Genomic DNA, 21075 nt, shown 5'->3' with positions numbered 1-21075 from the left:
TCAGTACAGCACTGACTAGCTTCCTGCCTGCCCTAGATATCCTATATTTGTTGGATCCAGCTCTTGCTACGAGATACTGTATGGCTGAACTGTGTCGGAATTTTGAAACTTCATCTCTGGACTGATCGTGCACCAGCATGAACTCCCTACCTGTTTTCTTAATCTTTGGTGCTGTAACTTATGTGAGTCTGAACTAAGCAATCGGAATGACCCTTTACTTGTTTCCTGAAGGCAGTCAGGTTTTCTACAAAGCTCCACAATCTAGCAATAACGCGAATGAGACAGCCTGTCTTGAAATCACCCTAAAATTTTAGGAAAGGGTTGTTGTTGTTGTTGTTGTTGTTGTTGTTGAATATTGCTGTCTTGGTTTTCTTGGAGGTGAAAAGAAACTACTGATGACTTTTGGAGTAGGATGGTGTGTAATGACCCCACCACATAGAGTGTGCTATTCAAGTAAGGATGTGGGAGTCCCGAAAGACAGGGCAGGCTACTTTCGTTTTGGTGAGAGGAATGCCATATGTTTCAGGAACCTTAGTTTAAGTTGCAAATTTCATGTTTGGTCAAGAAGGAAATCATATTTTCTTTTCACAGACATGCCCGTAGACACTAAGATGATTAAAAAATATTTTAAAAAATTCCTTAATTTGGGTTGGGCCCTCTCAGGACTTTAGATCACCACACTGATTCCTGTTCAAAGGTGCGGTTTTATGCACCTCTGAGAATAAGTTTGCCGAACAACTGTAAGCAGAAGGTTGCTGGGAGACTCCTCTGGTTTTGAATGTGATTTCTATATGTACAAATTCATGTCAAGTGATTTAGGAATTCCAGGTAGAAGCATTTAAACAGAATTAAAATGTACAGAGAGCCAGATGAGATAAAGTTGAGCGAGAATGTCTGAGATCTAGAGTTTGAGAGCCCATTTCAGTTTCACAAAATTCCTTCCTATTTCTCAAAAGCAAATGTTTGCTATGATTTTTGTTACTGTCCTGTGAAGACTGCCCACTGGGCCTGGATATGTATGGATATAGTACTGCAGAGGTTGGATACAATACTGGAGAGGTGGTTAGATTTCCGAGGAAATTAGGAATAAATATGTATGCATCAGAGATACCATGTGCAGGGAAAATTCTAGATATGAGCACACAAAGGTTATATTTGTTGGCAGGATATTTTTCTCAGTTGCAAGTACTTGTATTTTTTGTGACAGTCAAGGAAAGGGGTAAAGTTCATGTGTTTTACACTTTCAGCAAAGAGAAAGTTAAACAACTCTCTGATTTCAGTGAACTGTTTCTCATCCAGTTAAGGATTTAGAGCTAACCAGATCCTATTCCTTTCCCCAAACACTCTACACCCTGTGTGCTGTAAGTGTTACACCAGGTACCTGCTGACCATTTTTGCTTGGTTGTCCATGGGTCATGTCTGAGTATTTTTCTGTTTTCGTTTAGTGCTGTTGGTCACAGCAGCTGCTGTGTAAAGGGCCAGGTGGTTGGGCTTTAGTTTCTTTTGAATAGAGAATAGCTTGGTTCCATGGTTGCATATTAGATACAAGGCAAAATAGGCAGGACGGAGAGTGACCAGCTCTGGGGAGACCATCATGTTGTTTATAAGAACTTACAGCACACGCTTCATCCATGGCACCTGAGCTGTGGTTCTGTTCTACCACCTTTAGCAGGGCTGGGTCTCCATCACTATCCCCTAAGAAAGAGTGTGAAGCCCGCCTCACCCCTGCACAGTGTCTAATAAAGTGCTCTTTTAAAAGACAAGTGCTTCACTGTTCGCTTTTGCTGCGATGATAGTGTTGGTCGTGCGTTTGCTTTCTGGGCACTGTCTCAGTAGATTTCTTCTGAATCCTTCTCGGTGGACCACAATATAGTGAAACCTTGCATGTCAGTGGATTTTCTGGATCTTACCAAGCAGTGAAAATTTTGTTTTTCTTTTTGAATGTTTGTGACTATTTTGGAGGACAAATGGGGTTGCCCTATTCATTCATTCCTCAAAATATTTTGCCGCATACTCTCACTACTTTCTAGGTGTGCAACTTATTTCACCTCTGACCTCAAATTTCTCATCTGCAAAGTACGGATACTAACAGTAGCTACTAGATATAATCATGTGGAATAAATGAGATTAAGCCACTCCTTAAAAGTCTTTTTATCTTCAAGTGTTTGAAATTCAATATGAGGAAGGCGTTTCACACCACTTCTGGTACTCAGAAAATGTTGATTGAGTACATGAATAAGAACTTAAGAACTCCAGGTCAGCACCACAAGTGCTAGGATTTTAAGTCCGTGTACCATAGTGGGTGGGAACTTGACCTGAAAAGTTAAGGGCAGTCACTCCAGCTAGCTATGCATGGCACCTGTTGAAATGCTGCTGCTTGTTAATGGGTGTAGGTTGGAGGAGGAAGCCCGGAAGCCTGCGGTATGCTTCCCTCTAACACTGCTTCCCTGTGTGACTGTAAGGACCATCGCATCCCTTTGCAAGATGGGCAGCAGAGGATGTCTAGCTGAGGTGAGCATGCCAGAGTTTTGTTAGAGATGCTTCACACTGCTTTTTCACGTCAGAAGAGGCATTTGGAGGGAGTGGGTGTTTGCTTCCAAGGTGAGGATGCTGCTTGGGATGCCTGCACCTTATGGAGTGCCTGGGTTTTGAATTCTGGATCCTTTTTGCTTCCAGCTTTCTGATGCTGTTCACCCTAGGAGGCGGTAGGTGATGGCTGAAGGACTTTGGTCCCTGCCACCCACATGAGAGACCCAGATTGAATTCTGGACTCTTGTTTTCTGCTTGGCCCAGCCCCAACTGTTGTGGGCAGTTAGGGAGTGAATCAGCAGATGGAAAATAATTCTCTGCTTATCCATCTCTCAAATAATAAGTAAAAAGTTTAAAAAGAAGCCTTTTACTTTGTTGTTGGGCAACATGTCTAACCACACACAGAGTTGTGCACTGAAGTTCTAGTTCTATGTGCCAAAGACTTGAGACAGTCTCTCCATTACTGACCCCATAGCATGCTTTGGTGCCCATGAGGGGATAAGAATAGTTGTTAGCATCTATGATTTGGGGAGCTCTTAATGTGGTGCTTTTTATAGGTATTGTTACATTTAAACCACACAATGGCCCCAACCACTAAATGACATGGTGATTCCATTCTGCAAATGAGGATACTGAGGCTTTGCAAAGTTAGGTAACCCGTTCCATGTGATGTGGCATTATCAATGATAGCCCAGGACTGGAAGATGATCTGATCTAATCGCAAAACCCGTGTTTTCAGCTACTGTTTGATACAGTATTAATTTCTAAAGTTTCTGATCAATACGAAACTTGCTTTGGAGAAGCAAGCTGTGTATCTGGGGCAGAAGGAGTGTGATATTACACTCTCTCTAAGCCTCAATATCTTTATCTGTACAATGGGAATGGTATTTGACCTATAGAAGTATTGTGGTTATTGATGAGGACTAAATGAAATAATGTACATAAAGGAGCTTTGAATGCATACATGATTACCTAGTACCTTGTGAAGTCTTGGTACTAATGGGGATGTGTGCGCCATGAACTGGGTATGAGGGGAGATTGGCTTGTGCTGCTGAAGAGTGATGTGGTGCTGGAGGTGCAGGCAGAACGCCTTGGCCTCCTAGGTGGGAGAGCAGGGCAGCAGGGTGCCTGGAGCTTTGGAGGGAAATGGGACTTCTCTCCTGGAGGCATCGCTGCAGTCTTGGGGGCTACACTCCGATTGCTTCTGAGAAGGCGAGGGGCTGGGAGCTGCCCTGGCCTTTCTGCTGTGAGAATCATAACGATGCTCGTCGGCTGTCCACCTGGGGCTTCCCTTACCGAGAGCAACCTCCAAAAGCTTCCTCTGGCTTCTGTCTCCTATCAAAATCTGGCAGTGACTCCCAGGTCTTTGGGATTTTCTGCTGAGAATGGGGAATGAGATTAGAAACTGTAATCTTGTGGGCCATCTTCCACTGCTTCTGTTTTCTTGCTGTCTTGAAGATAATGCCCAGAGCCTGTGTGACAACTGCTAATCACAACGATGGAGAGACTACAACAGGATGGCGATTCTGGGGCACTGTGGAAGTGTGAGTGGACTGTGTGGCCTTGGTTCCTGCCCTTTTCTGGAATGTCTTTGGATGTTGACATTTCGTTTTACTTGGACCTCGTGCAACCGTTCTCTTCTCAAAGGTACCTCTTCCCTGAGGCTGGGTCAGTCGGAGCTATTATCGTTTTGCCAATGGTGATGTCTTTCTGAGACTTTTATCCCTCAGCAGTGCAAAAAAGTGGTCTCTCTGGGATATTTCTTTTCAGAATTTCCGTAAGGACAGTGGGAAATGTACAAGAAAATTTGAGGTCATCTGGCAGAAAAATTTGTCTTTTGAGCTCTAATTTTTATTTACAACAACCAGTTGTCTGACAGAATTCATTTCCTTGAAATCAGGTAATGACAGAAGATTAATACAGATGAGTACATAATGAATAGTAATCCACTCTAATACCTTTCATTTTAAACCATGTGACACATACAGATGTATGTAATTTTTTGTAAAGACTTTTGGAACTCTACTTGCATTCAGCTTTGCTAAAGGAGATTTAAGGATTAGAGTTTGTCAGAATCCAAGATAGTTCAGTTTGACTCGCAGAGTTAAATTCTCTTCCTAATTTTATTTAAAGAATTAATAATGTTTGCAAGGGCCCTGCTGTGGTTCTTTAAGGTTTGTACTGGAGTCTGCTCCCAAACAGACTGAAAGTGCCTCAGGCCTAGATGCTCATCCACGCGGCTGGTTCCTGGTGCTCGGTAGGAACCCCTATTTACCTCTCTCTTAAATAAAGCTCTCACTTTCCTATGCATCTTTCTCACTCAATAAAAGCTTAAAACATACCATGCTGCCTCGTTTATCTGTGCTGGTATTTAGAATTCTTCTTTAACTATTAGGCAAGAACCCTTTCGGGCTTATTAATATTGGGGATTTAGTAATAAGCCCGTGGTGAAATCGTAAGGCACCCCAAATTCCAGTAGCACATGTGGCACCCCAGATAGCACTTCTAGGGAACTTTAAGGGGCCACATTTCAGTGTGAATTTTAGGGGGTCTTTTCCGATTTCAGATTCAGAAAATAGCTCATGCTTATTAGCTAGGATAAGAATTACTATGGTTCTTAAATAGGTCCTTTATATTGGATACTGAACGATTCTGACTTCTGAGGCCTATTTTCCTCACAAAATTGATGAAGGCGTTGGACTAGGAGATGGGAATGGTTCTTGCAGTTGTACCATTTTATGATACAGTTTCTGCCTTCAGCAACCTCTGTTATGATGGTGAGTTGATACTGTCACTTGTACAATCAAACCAGTGGGCACCTGTCTGGCAACAAAAGACAGATGTCATTGTCCCACTGAGACAGGACCCTCGTTACCAAGGAAGACTGATATCTCTTTTAGCCACCTAAGTGCTTTGCATTGTAGGAGTGGGGGATGGAATCCAGTGATTCGGTGTAGGGGGAAGGGTGAAGACCCTGCCTTCTTCCTTCCTCTCTTTTTTTCGTCTTCTAAGGGGATGTGAAAGGTAAAGGTAACAACAATGGCAAAGAACCAACTGGGGGTGGGGGTGGTGTTGACAGGGAAGGCCAAGCAGACTCGGCCATTTAATTTGAATCACAGTAAGTTGCCTGTGATGTTTCTGGGCTTCTGCGTGTGCCTGTGGTGGACAACACCTCTTCTTTGTATTTGGAGTGGAGAAATACAGGCAGAGTGACGTCAGGACATGTTTAGCACCCAGAACATGGCCATGTTGCTTTCATGGCCAACTCCTCTGGGTCATTCGGCATTCATAGATCAAGCAGAGGGATACTTCCAATCTAGTTTGAGCAGGAAAAAATTCACAGGACAATGTTTTCTAGGAAAATCAAAGAGTAGAAAGCAAAGGTATGCTTACTATGGCATTCATGTTGCATAAGCAGTATTAACGTGGTTAAGTATTATTCCTTTAGAATGGTTCACAGATTATTCCTGCTTAGACTTTACAGGACCCTTGTTTTACTTCTTTCTCACCATCTGGATTCTGTCCATTTTACTCCTCCCTCGGCACTTGGAATGGAAGTGAAATTTAAATGTGCCAATTTTCTACTTGTTAGAAGCTATTCTAATATATTTAGTAGGAAAAGAGATTTATACTGTTACTTAGAAGAAGGTTTGGGGATTATTTCAGGGTTTAATTCGTTGATGGGATTCCTAGAATCTGCTGCCATCAGTAGTGGAGAATTGGCTACACCAGACAAGTTTGTAGATTTACGAAAGTGTAGCTAACGTGGGCTGCACTTGATTTCTTTATCCAGTTCTTTAGTACTAAATTTATTGCCAGTTTTATTTATCAAACCTATTCTCAAAGGAGTGGTATTTGTTGTGGCCACAAGGAAACATCTGTGTGTTTCAACCTTAGTGGCAGATAGCCAGTTAGAACATTTGGCATATGAAGCCTAGATTGCCGAAGGAAAAATTAATCAAAAGAAACCTTCAAAAATACTGAGAAGGCAACCAAGAAAAATGTGTTATCACTGACAAACTGAAGTATTGAGTTCATAGTAATGAAGAAATGGCAGAATCCACAGTGAATCAAGTAAGGGTGTCATATTATGGGAAGTTTGGAAGTTGATGTCATTTTGATTGCTGTGATTTATAGTAGGTTATATAAGGGAATCCTGAATTCTAAGAGATCAAAGGAAAATGCTGGCTCTTTCTTCATCACCTCTGTTAGGTCAAGCCTATCCAGCAAGAAGCCAAGTGGAGAGTTAAACAATTATCTGAAGTGGGCAGTAGAGACGGCCAAAGCAGATAATGCATAACCAGAAAGTCACCATGGAGGGAAAATGTGGGCTGAAAATAGGATAAGGAGTGGGGGTAGAATGTCAAGCAATTTGGTCAATGTCCAGCATCCAAATTTACTGTATAATGGCCAACTCCTAGCTTCATGTTGTTATTTAGAACAAGACTAAAAGACTGGGATTAAAAAAAGTTCACTACCAAGGTTGTTGCATGCTTGTGCAAAATTTTGCCGTATCTGTATTATCTGTGAGTGTTTAATTTTGAGTATTTCCAGGGACTGGATTTCGCTATTTTAGATTAGTGGATTGAAATCATAGAGGAAGCCCATATAAACTGACTAATGGGGATAAAAATTTCTTTTTTGGTTAATTATTAAGTGGTATATTTAACTAGCCACCTTTTCCTATCCCTCCACGTATGTGCTTATGAATTTTCCATTGAAAACTAAAGCTCTTTTACTTTATCATTTCTTTAGGTGGCAGATTTCATATTTCCTTAATATTTAAGTAGAACATAGCAATGAATTACATAAGCCCAAAAGAATAGGATTTGAATTACTTTTTTTTTCATATTAAGCAACCACCAAGACCTAAGTGTCACTGTGGCAGTCTTTTTCTTTTCTTTTATATGGATACCATAAACTACTTATTTTGAGCAGATGTTTCTAACTCCTAAAATATAGTTGGTAGTCTGTGCCCCCTCGATATCTTTCAATGTGCACCTGCTAATTCTAAAGACTCGTTAGTTCAATGTACAACTTTCCATTTGATGTTGTCTTTTTAGAAAAGTGTACAGTAGCTTGTCATTATCTATAGTCTTCCTATTGTGCAATAGCCCTAGCCTTTCTTACTCCTATCTAACTGTAACTTAATACTCATTAAATAACCTTTGTTTTTTCAATTGAGAAAAAAATCTTTACAGATTAGGTTCACTCTTGCTTCAAATCCGGAAAACGTGCAGGCATGCTAAGATCTTACATGGAAAAACAAAGTAAAGAAGGGAATACATTTCTTTCTTTTCTATCATGTCCGCTGCATTTGAAGCTGTTATATAGAATTTTAGAAAATAAAAATAACCCAGAGCAGTTTTTCAATAGTTCTGACTGAGGTTTGAAACTCACAGTAAAAAATGCCCTGTGGAAAATCCTTGAAACTCCTCATGAAATCTATTGAAATACACTGTAGTCAAATCAAAATTCAAGAAGAATTTTTGGTGCAAGTAAAGATCAAGAAAGTTGTTTTGTAAGTAGTGATACAAAGCTGTGTATTAAGTATCATTACTAAATTTGTCCCCTGCTCTGTGCAGTGGCTACTTTTTCTGTCATATAGCAACATCTGAATGTCTGTGGTAAAACCATCTAAATGGTCACAGCAGGTGCTACTGTGCTGCTGCACGCAATTGAGACATTGAGGACCAGCTTTTTGTTCTAATAGGAAAAATGGATCTTCAGAAATAGAAGCCATTCTACACTCCTGGCTTGATGTAGTGGATGATGCCCTGTGCAGAAATGAATTAATGTTTGTGAATTGTGTCAGTGGAAAATAGCCCATGTCTTAGATTTGTAAAAAAAAAATATAATCAAGAATTTGATTTGAACAGATAAGTGAAACAGATTCTTCAGTGCCTATTGACAAGTGAGACTCCTTTTACTTATTCAGTCTTTCCTTCCCTCGGTCTCTTCCCTCCCCTTCCCTCCCTTCCCCTCCCTCCCTCCCTCCCTCCTTTTTTTTTCTTTCTTTCTTTTCTTTCTTTCTTATGAAAGGTAACACACACACACACACACACACACACAAAGAGAGAGAGAGAGAGAGATCTTCAGTTTGCTGGTATAGTCTCCAGAACCCTCAGTGGCTCGCACTGGCGCAGACCAGAATTCAATCTGAGTCTCCCACGTGGGTGGCAGGGATCCGAATACTTGAGCCATCACCTCTGTCTCCTGAGGTGTTCAACAACAGGAAGTTGGAATCTGGAGTGGAGCTGGAGTGCCAATGTAGGCACCCTGATATGGAATACAGGCATCCCAAGTAGCATCTTAACTGCTAAGCCAAAGGCCCACCCTGAGATTAATTTTATTTATTTTTAAATGCCTTGTTTCCTTAAGTGAGGAATCAAACCCATTTTTATTTGGGAAATATATTTTTTAAAGATTTATTTATTTCAAAGCCAGTTACAGAGAGGCAGAGACAGAGAGAGAGGTCTTCCATTTGCTGGTTCACTCCCCAAATGGCCATAATGGATGGAGCTGAGCTCATTCAAAGCCAGGAGCCAGGAGCTTCTTCTGGGTCTCCCATGTGGGTGCATGGGCCCAAAGACTTGGGCCATCTTCGACTTCTTCCCCATGCCATAGCAGAGAGCTGGATCGGAAGTAGAGCAGCTGGGCCTTGAACTTGCGCCCATAAGGAATGCCAGCACTGCAGGTGGTAGCTTTACCTGCTATGCCACAGCACCGGCCCTGGGAAATCTTTAGAGGTCGCCATGTCACCTTTTCTTTTTCTGTTAGAAAACAAAAAGAAGAAGATTATTAGAAAGACATAAGCATTAAAATCTCTTCACATTGTCTTGGACCATAGTACCAAATCTCAATATAACTGTTTTTGAAACAGAAAGTAGATATTAATCTAAATTTTTAACTACAAGTGGGCTATGTGTAAACCTTTAAGTTTTTCCTTTTTCTCTCCTGACTTCATCCATGAATATGTAACTGTAACAGCTAATTTGGCAATCAGTTTGGAAGATGATTTCTTATTTAATTTCTTTATCAAGCTTGTTGCCAGGGATAGAGCAGTAATGATAAGCGCTCTATGTGTGTTTCTTGAGTTGAAAGAAAGGATGCAATGTATGAACAACCCTAATTTTATTTAATTTTAAAAGATTTGTTTATTTGAGAGACAGAGTTACAGACATAGGGAGGGAGAGATAGAGAGAGAGGACTTCCATCCATTGGCCCACTCCCCAAATGGCTGCATTGGCTGTAGCTGAGCCAATCCGAAGCCAGAATCCAGGAACCAAGAGCTTCTTCCAGGTCTCCACACAGGTGCAGGGGCCCAGACGCTTGGGCCATCCTCTACTGCCTTACCAGGCCATAAACAGAGAGCTGGATTGGAAGAGGAGCAACCAGGAATGAACCGGCGCCCACATGGGATGCTGGTGCCACAGGCAGAGAGGTCTAACCTACCACACCACGGCACTGGTCCCACAACCCTCATTTTAAATATTCCCTGCATGTTCTGTGTAGTTGAAGTTCCTTTCCATGTTACCATGGAGGTTACTCAATTTATCTACAATGCTTAATTCTCTAAAGACAAAAAACCCAGACTTTTAAAATAAAGCTCCTGTATTCCATTGTCTCTTCTCTCAGAGCTTTTCCATAGCTGCCAGCAAGTGGAACCATTTTCTGACCGGCATTTCATCGCCTCCTCCTTGTCTTGCTGTGCCATGCCGGTTGAGTGCTAGTCAGAGTGCATTAATTTAACACTAAGTGGAGACATAATTATAACACTCTAAACCATTAAGAAATGTTTCTTTTTTTTTAAAAAAAAGATTTATTTTATATATTTGAAAGAAGGGAGAGGGAAGAGAAAGATCTCTCATTGGCTGGTTTACTCCCCAGGCTGGGCCAAGCTCAAGACAGGAGCCAGAAACTCCCATGAGGTCTCCCCTGGGGATAGCAGGGACCCAAGCACTTGGGCCATGTTCTGCTGCTTTCTCGGGTGTATTAGCACAGTGCTGAATCCGAAGTGGAGCAGCCTGTACTTGAACAGGTGCTCATGTTGGATGCTGGTAACATAGGTGGTAGCTTAACCTGCTGCACCACAACACTGGCTCCCCCCAAGAAATATTTCTATTAAATTTAATTATTTCAAGTGACAAGTGGCATTTGAATACTTAGTAACAAAAATAATTTGAAAAAAGCCATTTAGATGGACAAACAAGCACTTTACTTTGTCGTCCCCAAATAACCACATCATTGTAATTTAAAATTTAAGAGAGAAAATAATTTACTGATCTTCAAGTTCATTTCTCATTTCTTCCACAGAACATTTTAAAACTAGTTCACAAACCTCTTGAGTGAAAGTACAAATTGACAGCATTGCTCAGAGGCCAACTTGAGGGACCTTGTATTTATTTCTCGGGCTATGAACCCAGGAGCAAGCTTTTGGCATAAAAGAAAAGCCTCTGGAGTTGTCAATACCAGGCTATCCTTCAAAATGTTCAAAAGCGCAGGAAGGCTGAGTCAGTGGAGTGATAGGGTCGGGCAGGGCGCAGGCCTTGGTCTTCCTATAGGTTTAGATGGACTAAACCTGGCTTCACTAAGCGCCCAAGGGGCACCCACTGCTCACTGTGGTGACTTCCCAGCTGTGGAACTGGGTCGTTGGGGGCAAATTTTTCAGGAACATTTTTGATTTTGGACCTTGACCATGCGACTATAGAGGAAGTGAAACTTCGTGGTGAAAGACTTTACTTACTGACTAACCAAAATGTTAAATAACATCTCCAGTTCCTAGCCACTGTCTTCCAATGTACTGTGGGACTGGTCAGGCCAGTCTTCCCAGTCTGGAGACCAACACTGCTCGCTAGGCAAGCAGAACCCATAGGGCCTGGCCTCAAAGGGCAGGGCAGACTGCAGGCGGTTTGGAGGTACCTCCTCTCCAGATCTTCTCTGGCTCAGGAATTTGAAACGGTAAAAGTTCTAATCCATCTGCAGTCAACTATCAGGTGAATCACACAAGTACTGATGCAACCTCTCATTTCCAAGTGGCTATTGCCTGTGGTTTTGCCAGCATAGTGCTGACAGCTAGTTAGATTCCTCTGTGGGACGGCAAGGAAAAGGCCCTGCAGAAAGAGAAAGGAAAAGACTTTCACAAATGAATGAGTCCTCTATCCAGTTGTAGGAGAACTAATGCAAACCACTGGGAGTTTGGATTCCAAAATTTAAAAAATACCCTGTGCTACCTCCCTTCTCCGTTTTTGTGATTCTATACACTTGTCAGTCTCTAAGTTCTCTTGTATGCCTTTTCCTGCTGTGAGGTCCTGGATTCAAAGCTGTTCACCCCAGAAAGATGTGAGATTGTGCTGCTGCTGGGACTTTGAGAGAGATCTGAAACAACATGTCTGGGATCGTGGATGCCACGGAACCGGGGGCTTGCGGCACGTCTCCCGGGGAACTGTGTCACTTAGTGATATCATCCATTCTTTCCCATTTTTGCTGCCTGTCCATTTATAAAAACAACTGAAGTCATCAGTGTTTCTCATATTCTCAAAATATTTGACTCCATTAAGTTTTGGCTATAAGTAGAAAGAGTCTAAAGGCTAAAAGTAAAATACATAAATTGTTAGAAGGCTAGTGTAGTTTGAAACTCACATATGGAATTGTCCCTTCCTGACTTCTACTCTTTTTTTTTTTCTCAGATAAAACACTCAAGTTACAGAAATCAATTCTTTCAAATTCAATTTATTTTATGACCTACTTTTGTCATTCCTGTTCAGTCAAGTAGTTAATATAATGGCAGCCACAACAGCTATGCGTTGTTCCATCACATTATTTTTCAGTGCTTTATGCTAGAAGAGAAAGCTTATTCTATCATTACAACAGCACTAGGAGTGGGTATCATTATTCCCACTTTCTGGGGGAAGCAAGTCAAGACTTAGAGAAACCAAATAATTTGCTGAAGACAACCCAGCTAGTGAATGGTAAGATAGGATTTGAACTTAGCACAGTAATGCAAGATCTTGGCCATGGTAAACATGGTTTTACAGTTTATGAATGCAGGCAAAGGCTGAGATGGTGAAGGGAATACGGAAGCATTTAGGAAAGATCTTGTCTCACCGAGAAGCTTGACTGTGCACTGTGAGAAGATATTTGCATCTCTGTCTTGTGGGGCAGATCTCTATGATCTTTTCTCATTAATGTTAAATGCTTTTCTATTCAAGTGAAGAACTCTGAGTCCAAGACTTCACAGGGCATGGACAATAGCCTTTCTAGTTTTCATCACTTCATGAGTGTATTCTGCCTGTCAGTGACACTTAATACAATTGACTGATTATATATATCTGGATCAAATTTACCTTGTCAAAATACAGCAGGCATAGGTTAGCTGCCTACTCTGCTCATTTTTATCAAGCTCAATTTCCATGATGACTTCTCTCTCAATAGTGAAAATGCACCAGTAGATTGGATCACAATCTAGAGAGAGGTGAAGGGGTCTTTGATCAGTGACCCACGCCCACACCATCAGTTTGAAATAGGTTAACATTGAACACGACTGTGTGGTCTTTGCTGGAGAACCTGGCACAGATGTACAAAGGCTGGCAGAAGGAGGGATAATCCACAAAATTGGTAAATCACATAAGAATAACCAGGAACTGGCTGCAGCATAGCAATCTGTGTTCATTCCACTAATAAGCTACCATTTTGTCTCCTCATTCTCTAATTGGGACAAATTCTCTACTGTATTTGCACTCTTACTAGTACCTATTTTCCGTGATTTCTCTCAGCTTTGACTATCTTGTAGACTCAATCTTGTCTCTAAGTAACTCTAACTCAGTAAATATATTCCAGTATTGTACCTTGTAATCACCTCCTTTAAATAAGGTGGTAGCAGGAAGGGACTTCTTTTATTAACTCATCAGTCAGGACATGCACCAGCCGGAACCCTAATGCACACTTTGCTTATGGTTGATTGAATCAAAATATTCAGTTTGGTATATTCTATTTATTTTGGCCCATCTACATAACAGTGCCATGCAGGTAATTATGCTGGTTTTATACTCATATTATTGACCTGATACATGGTAGCAAATAAGGTGGAACAGAATTTTCTATGCAGTGTGAAGCTACACATATAAAATCCAAGTGAGAATCTTACTCATCTGGAAGTTTGAGTTCATGAAGCCAGAGAAGGCCAGCCTCTGGGAGCAGGAATGGGATAAGTAGTACATGTGTGCACATATCCACAGTGAGGAAATCCAGGCATGTCTCTGTTGGTCTGTCTGCAGGCTCACGGAGCCATGGGGGAAAGAGGGAGCAGGGGATACTCATCTGTGTCAGTCAGGAAGTAGATGTTCTTCCAAGGGAGGAAGCAGGCCTCAGAGGGCTGATGTATATCTTGTTGTCTTGTCCAGTCCTCTCAGGTAGATTTCTGGGATAAGAACAAAGCTTATTGGTTGTTCTTGTGTTGCCACTAGAGCACATCAGGTCCTTGTTGCAGACCTGTTTGCCTTCCCACACTACTGCGCTTGCCTCCTATCTCAGCTGAAGTCCTTTTACCTAGGAGAAAAGAGAAAAAGTGGAAGAAATGTTTCCAATTTTGAGACCTCAGATCAAACTTTGGAAATCGGCTCTAATTGGGAATCTGAGGAAATAGCTGGCAAATTTTGTTGATTAGAGGTAATAGAAACAACAGGTGTGCTGATTTTGAATCCTAGGAAGGCTTTCTGTGCAGACTGTCTGAGAACCGCCTTCCTGAGGCTTCATCCTCAGAATGTGAGGTTTTGCGGTGCCCTGGCATTTGTGTGTTGGAGGGATGGTTTGCCTCTCTGGGGGCTCTGTGCTTCCACCCTTATCCAAGTGATGCTAAGATACATGATTAGGTTTTTGAAATCTTTCAAAAATTTATTTATTTATTTTAAAAACTTTTGGATTAACATCCAAAGCTGTGTGTTTTATGGTACATAGAGCAATATTCCAACAGATATAGACAGCATAAACCAATCACACCAGGCTATTAGTGCTTGCATTTCCTTTATCACAGACTGAAGTTATGCTACTAGCTACTTTTCCATTGCACACAAGAACCCATTACCTTGCTTGTGCTCTGGTAGCCTTTGCCAGATCTCCCCCACCTTCCACTCTTCTCAGCCTTAATAAACACTATTTTACAACCATATTGATTTGTGTGTTTGTGTGCATACATATCTATTCAGTGTCCACATATAAAAGAGTTTGTGGTATTTTCTGTTTTTGTCTGGATTATTTCGTTTAATATAATGATATCCAATTCCTTTCTTTTTCCTTCAAGTTTCAGGATTTTATTCTTTTTAAAGGCTGAATAATACTCCATTATGTATATTCACCATATTTTTTTATCTATTCATTCATCCATGGACATCTAGTTTGATTCTATAACTTTGCTATCATGAGTGATGCTGCAATTAACCTAGTGTTGTAGGCATCTCTCTCATTTTCCAATTTTATGTCCCTAGGATATGTTCCCAGAACTGCGATATGCAGGTCATGTAGCACACGTATTTTTCATTTCATGAGGAAATTCCACACTTTTCACCATAATTGTTGTACTAATTTGAGTTTGCACCACAGTGTTTTATGATTTCCTTTTCTCCACATCTTCACTAGCATTTATGATTTTTTCTTTTTAAAAATAGCCATTTTTTTAAACTGGAGTAAGATGTATCTCATTATGATTTTCATTTGTATTTGCCTGATGGCTAATGATACTGAATGTTATTTTTTTTTGTGGAGTTTTGTCAAACTAAGTTTTTGTACAGCAAAGGAAACCATCAACAGAGTGAAGAGACAACTGACAGAATGGGTTGAATAACATAAAATATTCCCACACTATTTTAATGAGAATCCAAGATACACTACAATTTCTACTTTGGTTTATAGATTGTTTATTCATATATTTGTGGCATATCGGTAAAACATACAAAAGTACTTCAAGAAGTTCGTGGAAAATGGAATTATTTAGTGTTTTTTTTTTTTTTTTTTGACAGGCAGAGTGGACAGTGAGAGAGAGAGACAGAGAGAAAGGTCTTCCTTTACTGTTGGTTCACCCTCCAATGGCCGGCGCGGCCGGCGCGCTGCAGCCGGCGCACCGCGCTGATCCGATGGCAGGAGCCAGGTGCTTCTCCTGGTCTCCCATGGGATGCAGGGCCCAAGGACTTGGGCCATCCTCCACTGCACTCCCTGGCCACAGCAGAGAGCTGGCCTGAAAGAGGGGCAGCCGGGACAGAATCCGGCGCCCGACCGGGACTAGAACCCGGTGTGCCGGCGCCGCTAGGCGGAGGATTAGCCTAGTGAGCCGCGGCGCCAGCCAGAAAATGGAATTAAAAGATAAGTTTAGGACTGGTGTTTGACCTTGCAGTTAAGATCTGCGCTTGTCAGTGAAGGTGTCCATATCCCATATTAGAGTGCTTGGATTTGAGGCACAGCTCTGCTTTTGATTCCAGGTTCCTGCTGGTGCCCACCCTCGGAAGCAGCAGATGATATCTAAGTAGTTGGGACCCTGCCACTCCTGTGATATTCCCGGATTGAGGAATTGGGTTCCTGGCTTCTGGATTTGAGCTGGCCTAGTCCAAGGCATTGTGGGCATTTGAAGAGTGAAGCAGCAGGTGGACTCTCCCTCTGCCTCTCACATGACTATATAGTCAAATAAATTCAAAAAAGATGTTTGTATTAGTGCAAAAAATTCAAAACTCATGCATAGTACACATTTCCCATGAACTTTTTGCAAATCTCTCTTACATGTGAAACACACACATACATGCACATGTACTGATATATATTTGGCAAATTGAAATTATGTTTTATCTTGTGGAATTTATCTTTGAAACATATCAAACAAATTAAGTTTTTAAAAATTTTCATTTCATTTGAAAGGTAGAGAGAGAGAGAGAGAAAGAGAAGCAGAAATATCTTCTGTCCACTGGTTCACTTCCCAAATGCCTGCAATAGCCAGGGTTGGCCAAGCTGAAGCCAGGAATTGGGAACTCCATCTGGGTTTCTCACAGGAGTAACAGGGACCCAAGTACTTGTGCCATCATCTGCTGCCTTCCAGAGAGCACATTAGCAGGAAGCTGGATTGAAAGAAGAGCTGAGACTCAAACCAGGGACTCCAACATGGGATGTGGGTCTTCCAAGCAGCAACTTAACTACTATATCAAATGTGCACCCCAATTTAGATGTTTTAAAGAGTGTTTTTTAATCTTGTTATTTTTTAAAACTAATTTCTAAAAATAAATATCAAAAAGGAATGATATTTTTAAAGATTCTAAAGGAAATTACCAGATTTCTTAACTTCTACAATATAATAATTTTTTCAAAGAAGTAGTTCTTGAAAAATTCCAAGCAAAGCCTGTCTATAATTCCTTCTAGAAATTAGGCCACTGTTTTATTTGGCTAGGTCACCTCTGGTCCTTGCCTATGAAATTACTCTATCACTGAATATATTCGTTGACACAATAAAATTTGTTTTCTATGTTTTCTTTATTTTTTTATTGTACTGTGCATATTTGCTATGATGTTAGAGTCTCATTTGTTTTTGTCCACCATTTTTTTTTTTGACAGGCAGAGTGGACAGTGAGAGAGAGAGACAGAGAGAAAGGTCTTCCTTTACCATTGGTTCACCCCCCAATGGCCGCTGTGGCCAGCACACTGCGCTGATTTGAAGCCAGGAGCCAGGTGCCTTCTCCTGGTCTCCCATGGGGTGCAGGGCCCAAGCACTTGGGCCATCTTCCACTGCACTCCTGGGCCACAGAGAGCTGGACTGGACAAGGAGCAACCAGGACAGAATCCAGTGCCCTGACTGGGACTAGAACCCGGGGTGCCGGCGCTGCAGGCGGAGGATTAGCCTATTGAGCCGCAGCGCCGGCCTTGTCTACCATTTTTACTTTTTCTTTGCTTTGCTCATATCAACTTCAGATAAGCCAATTAACAGGGCTTGATGTGCATCCTCTATGCTTTTCTGCAGGCTCACACAGTCAGATGCAAAAACACACGCTGAAATTCTGGGAAATAGTCCCATTTATCTTAAAATGTGGGCTCAGCATGCACAATGTGTGTGAATCACTGTGTATCTTGACTTTCTCACTTTGCTGTATATCTTGGAAATACTGAGCAATATATACCTTATTTTCTTCAACAGTTGCATGAGTATGAATTTTTACTAAGATTTACTCAATCTTCCATCAATAGATATTCTGTTGAGAAAAGTTTTTAACACATAAAAAAGTCCTGTCATTATAAATATTCTTAGACATATATTTTTAGCTATTGATGGTTTTATTTTTATAGTGTAATTCCCAGAAACAAGACTGCTAGTTCAAAGGGTCTGTATATTTTTAAATTTTAATAGGTTTTCCCATATTATTTTCTAAAAATACTATAGAAAATTGCAGAATTCCTTATGATGTTTGAGAGTATCATTTTCTTCATTTTCCACTAGCATGTCTGTTCCTTCATTTCCTAATTTTTCTAGCCTAATGAGTTAGTTGTTAACCTATTATTCATTTTCTTGACTTTTATGAAGTTGAGCAGCATTTTACATTATTTTTGTTCTTTTGGGTTCCTTATCGGTCAACTACCTATATTTATCTTTGACCCCCCCACGTTTGCCTTTTCCTTATTCAGTTATCAAATCTTTGGATATTATAGATTTAAAAAATGAAAGGTAAAATTGTATGTGTGTATAATATTCAACATGATAGTTTGAAATATATTTGTTGTGGAAAGGCTAAATCTAGTTAATTGACACATGTATTACCTCACAACTTATTTGCTTTTGTGGTGAGAATACTTAAACTCCATCTTTAGCACTTTTCAGAAATACAGCAAACCTTGTCATTAACTATCATCACCACACTATATACTAATAGACCTTTTGAGTTTATTCCCCTCATAGAACTGAAATTCAGTGTCCTTTGACCAACACATTCCCAAACCTCTACTCCCTCAACCCTCATCCCTTGGCAATCACCATTCTACTCTCCACTTCTGTAAGATCCATTATTTTAGATTCCACGCATGAGTGAGAACATGTATAGGTCTTTCTGTGCTTGTTTTTCACTTAGCACAATGTCTTCCTAGTTCATCCATGTTGTGTGAATTATAGGATTTCCTTATTTTTAAAAGGTTGAATAGTAGTCCATTATACGTATATATCACATTTTCTTTATCCATCCATCAATTGATGGGCAATTAGTTTGAGTCCCTATTTTGGTTATTTATTACAAATAGTGTTGAAATAAATATGACAGTGAAGATACTCCTTTGACCCACTGATTTCATTTTCTTTGAATATACTTTATATTCAATAGTGGGACTGCTGGGTCATATGGTAATTATATTTTTTATTTTTTTCTGAGGGAACTGACTACTGTTTTTTCACAGTGATTGTACTAATTTACATTTCTAGCAACAGGGTGAAAGAGTTGCCCTTGCTAACACTTACTATCTTTGGATTTCTAGGTACTGGCCATTCTAACAGGTGTGAAGTGATATCTCATTGTGGTTTTAGTTTCTACTTCCCTGATGATTAATGATTAGTAATGTTGAGTACTCTTTATAGATCATTTTGTCACATAAATAACTGTTCTTTCTCTTAAAATTTTTCCTTTAATTTTATTTTTGTTATTTTCTGAAACAAAATTAGTTTTACAAAATCAGATCTCTATTTAAAGATTAAAGAATTTTTTGTATTACTTTAAAAATTCTTCCCACCTAATATATTCTGAAATCTTCATCTAAAAATTTAATTTTCTATTTTTAATATTTTAGGATAGTTTTAAAAGGATTTGTTTTAGTATTTTTTAGTATCTAGAATTTGTTTTTATGGAAAAGTAGAAGTTTCAACTTTATTTCATTTTATATGGACAGCTAATTGTTAAGCATCACCTATGAAATAATATGTCTTTTATCCAGCAAATTAAATTAGATGAGTATTTCTGGAAAATTCTTTTTTATTCAATTTATCATCTATTTTTCTATTGCAAATCCTGGGACACATGGCTTTGATTGTAATAGTATAGTATGTTTTCACTGCTTTAAATTGATGCCTCTTATCAAGATAATTATTCATAATTTGGGCCCAGTTTTCAACAATCTTCCATGTGAAGTAAAATTTTATCTTTACATGACATTTTTTATTTATAATTTTTATTTATATAAGGTAAAAGAATTCCATGTATTTCACGCAGACTTAGGAGCATAGTGATACTTCCCACCCTAACTTCCCTCCTGTCCATGTTCCCACACTCCCTTCTCCTTCCTTATTATTTCTTTTAATTTTTACAATGATCTACTTTCAGTTTGTTTTGTAATCATAAGATTAACCCTCCACTAAGTAAAGAAGTCAGCAAATAGTAAGAAGAAAAAAACATTGTTCCTCAACAGTAGAGACAGGGGCTATAAACAATAATCAATTTTCAAAATGTCAATTTTACTCATACATTATATTTTTTGTACTCTGTTAGTTACACCAAATTAGAGAAAACATATGATATTGGCCTTTTGGGGACTGGCTTATTTCACTAAGTATAATGTTTTCCAGTTGCATCCATTTTCTTGTGAAAGACAGGATTTCATTCTTTTTATGGCTGAGTAGTATTCCATAGGGTGTATGTATACCACATTTTCTTTATCCTATCATTGGTTGATGAACATCTGGGTTGGTTCCATATCTTTGCTATTCTGAATTGAGCTTCAGTAAACATGGGGTTATAGATAATTCTTTCATATGCTGATTTCATTTCATTTGGGTAAATGGCTGGGTATAGGACATTTTTAAAAAATTTTCATTTCAGAATCAGCACTTAAGGCATTCGGATATGGCTGAAGAGCCCATGAGAGTATTTTGGGCATGGAAAGCCAAGACACTCTGGAAAAAAAAAAAAACACAACCTAAATGAAAGATCTCTGTGAGTGAGTGAGATCCCAGTACCATTCTCTGAAGGGAGGAGAGAACTTCCACTTTGACTATGACCTTGTCGAAATAAGATTGAAGTCGGTGAACTCAAAAGGCTTCCATAGCCTTGGCAACTCATGACTAGAGCCTAGGAAGATTACTGACGCCATAAACAAGAGTGTCAAATTGTTAAGTCAACAACATGAGTCACTGTGTACTTACTCCTCATGTGGGATCTCTGTCCTTAATGTGCTGTACGTTGAGATTTAATCCTATAACTAGTACTGAAACAGTATTTTACACTTTATGTTCTGTGTGGGTGCAAACTGTTGAAATCTTTACTTACTATATACTAAATTGATCTTCTGTATATAAAGAGAATTGAAAATGAATCTTGATGTGAATGGAAGGGGAGAGGAACTGGGAAAGGGGAGGGTTGCGGGTGGGAGGGAAGTCATGGGTGGGGGAAGCCATTGTAATCCTTAAACTGTACTTTGGAATTTATATTGACTAAAAAGTTTAAAAAAATTTTCATTTCAGAATAGTTTTAAATTTACAAAACAAATTTATGTAGTACAGAGTTCCCAGGTACCCGCCTACCTAGCATCCCCTATTGTTAACATCTT

The 21075-nt window shown here is 39.9% G+C and overlaps 1 protein-coding gene across 11 annotated transcripts in view; it reads left to right on the top strand.

Moving 5' to 3' along the window:
* The window catches only part of ESR1 (estrogen receptor 1), a 478649-nt gene that overhangs the window by 5029 nt on the left and 452545 nt on the right, over positions 1-21075 (top strand). For 2 of the 11 annotated variants that reach the window (XM_089332576.1, XM_070073397.2), the window contains one exon: positions 3988-4176. The exons of 7 other annotated variants lie outside the window; for them this stretch is intronic. The gene's annotated coding sequence lies outside the window, so the exon portion shown is untranslated. Of the gene's footprint in view, positions 1-6; positions 183-3987; positions 4177-21075 lie in introns of those variants that run through there. 2 more of the 11 variants (XM_070073400.2, XM_008263699.5) reach the window with 2 other exon arrangements.

This window comes from Oryctolagus cuniculus, chromosome 5, assembly GCF_051225735.1.
Source record: "Oryctolagus cuniculus isolate XC-2025 breed Fujian yellow rabbit chromosome 5, ASM5122573v1, whole genome shotgun sequence".
Lineage (NCBI taxonomy): Eukaryota > Metazoa > Chordata > Mammalia > Lagomorpha > Leporidae > Oryctolagus > Oryctolagus cuniculus.
Note: the sequence above shows the minus strand (reverse complement) of the source record. Positions and strands in the feature narration are given on the sequence as shown.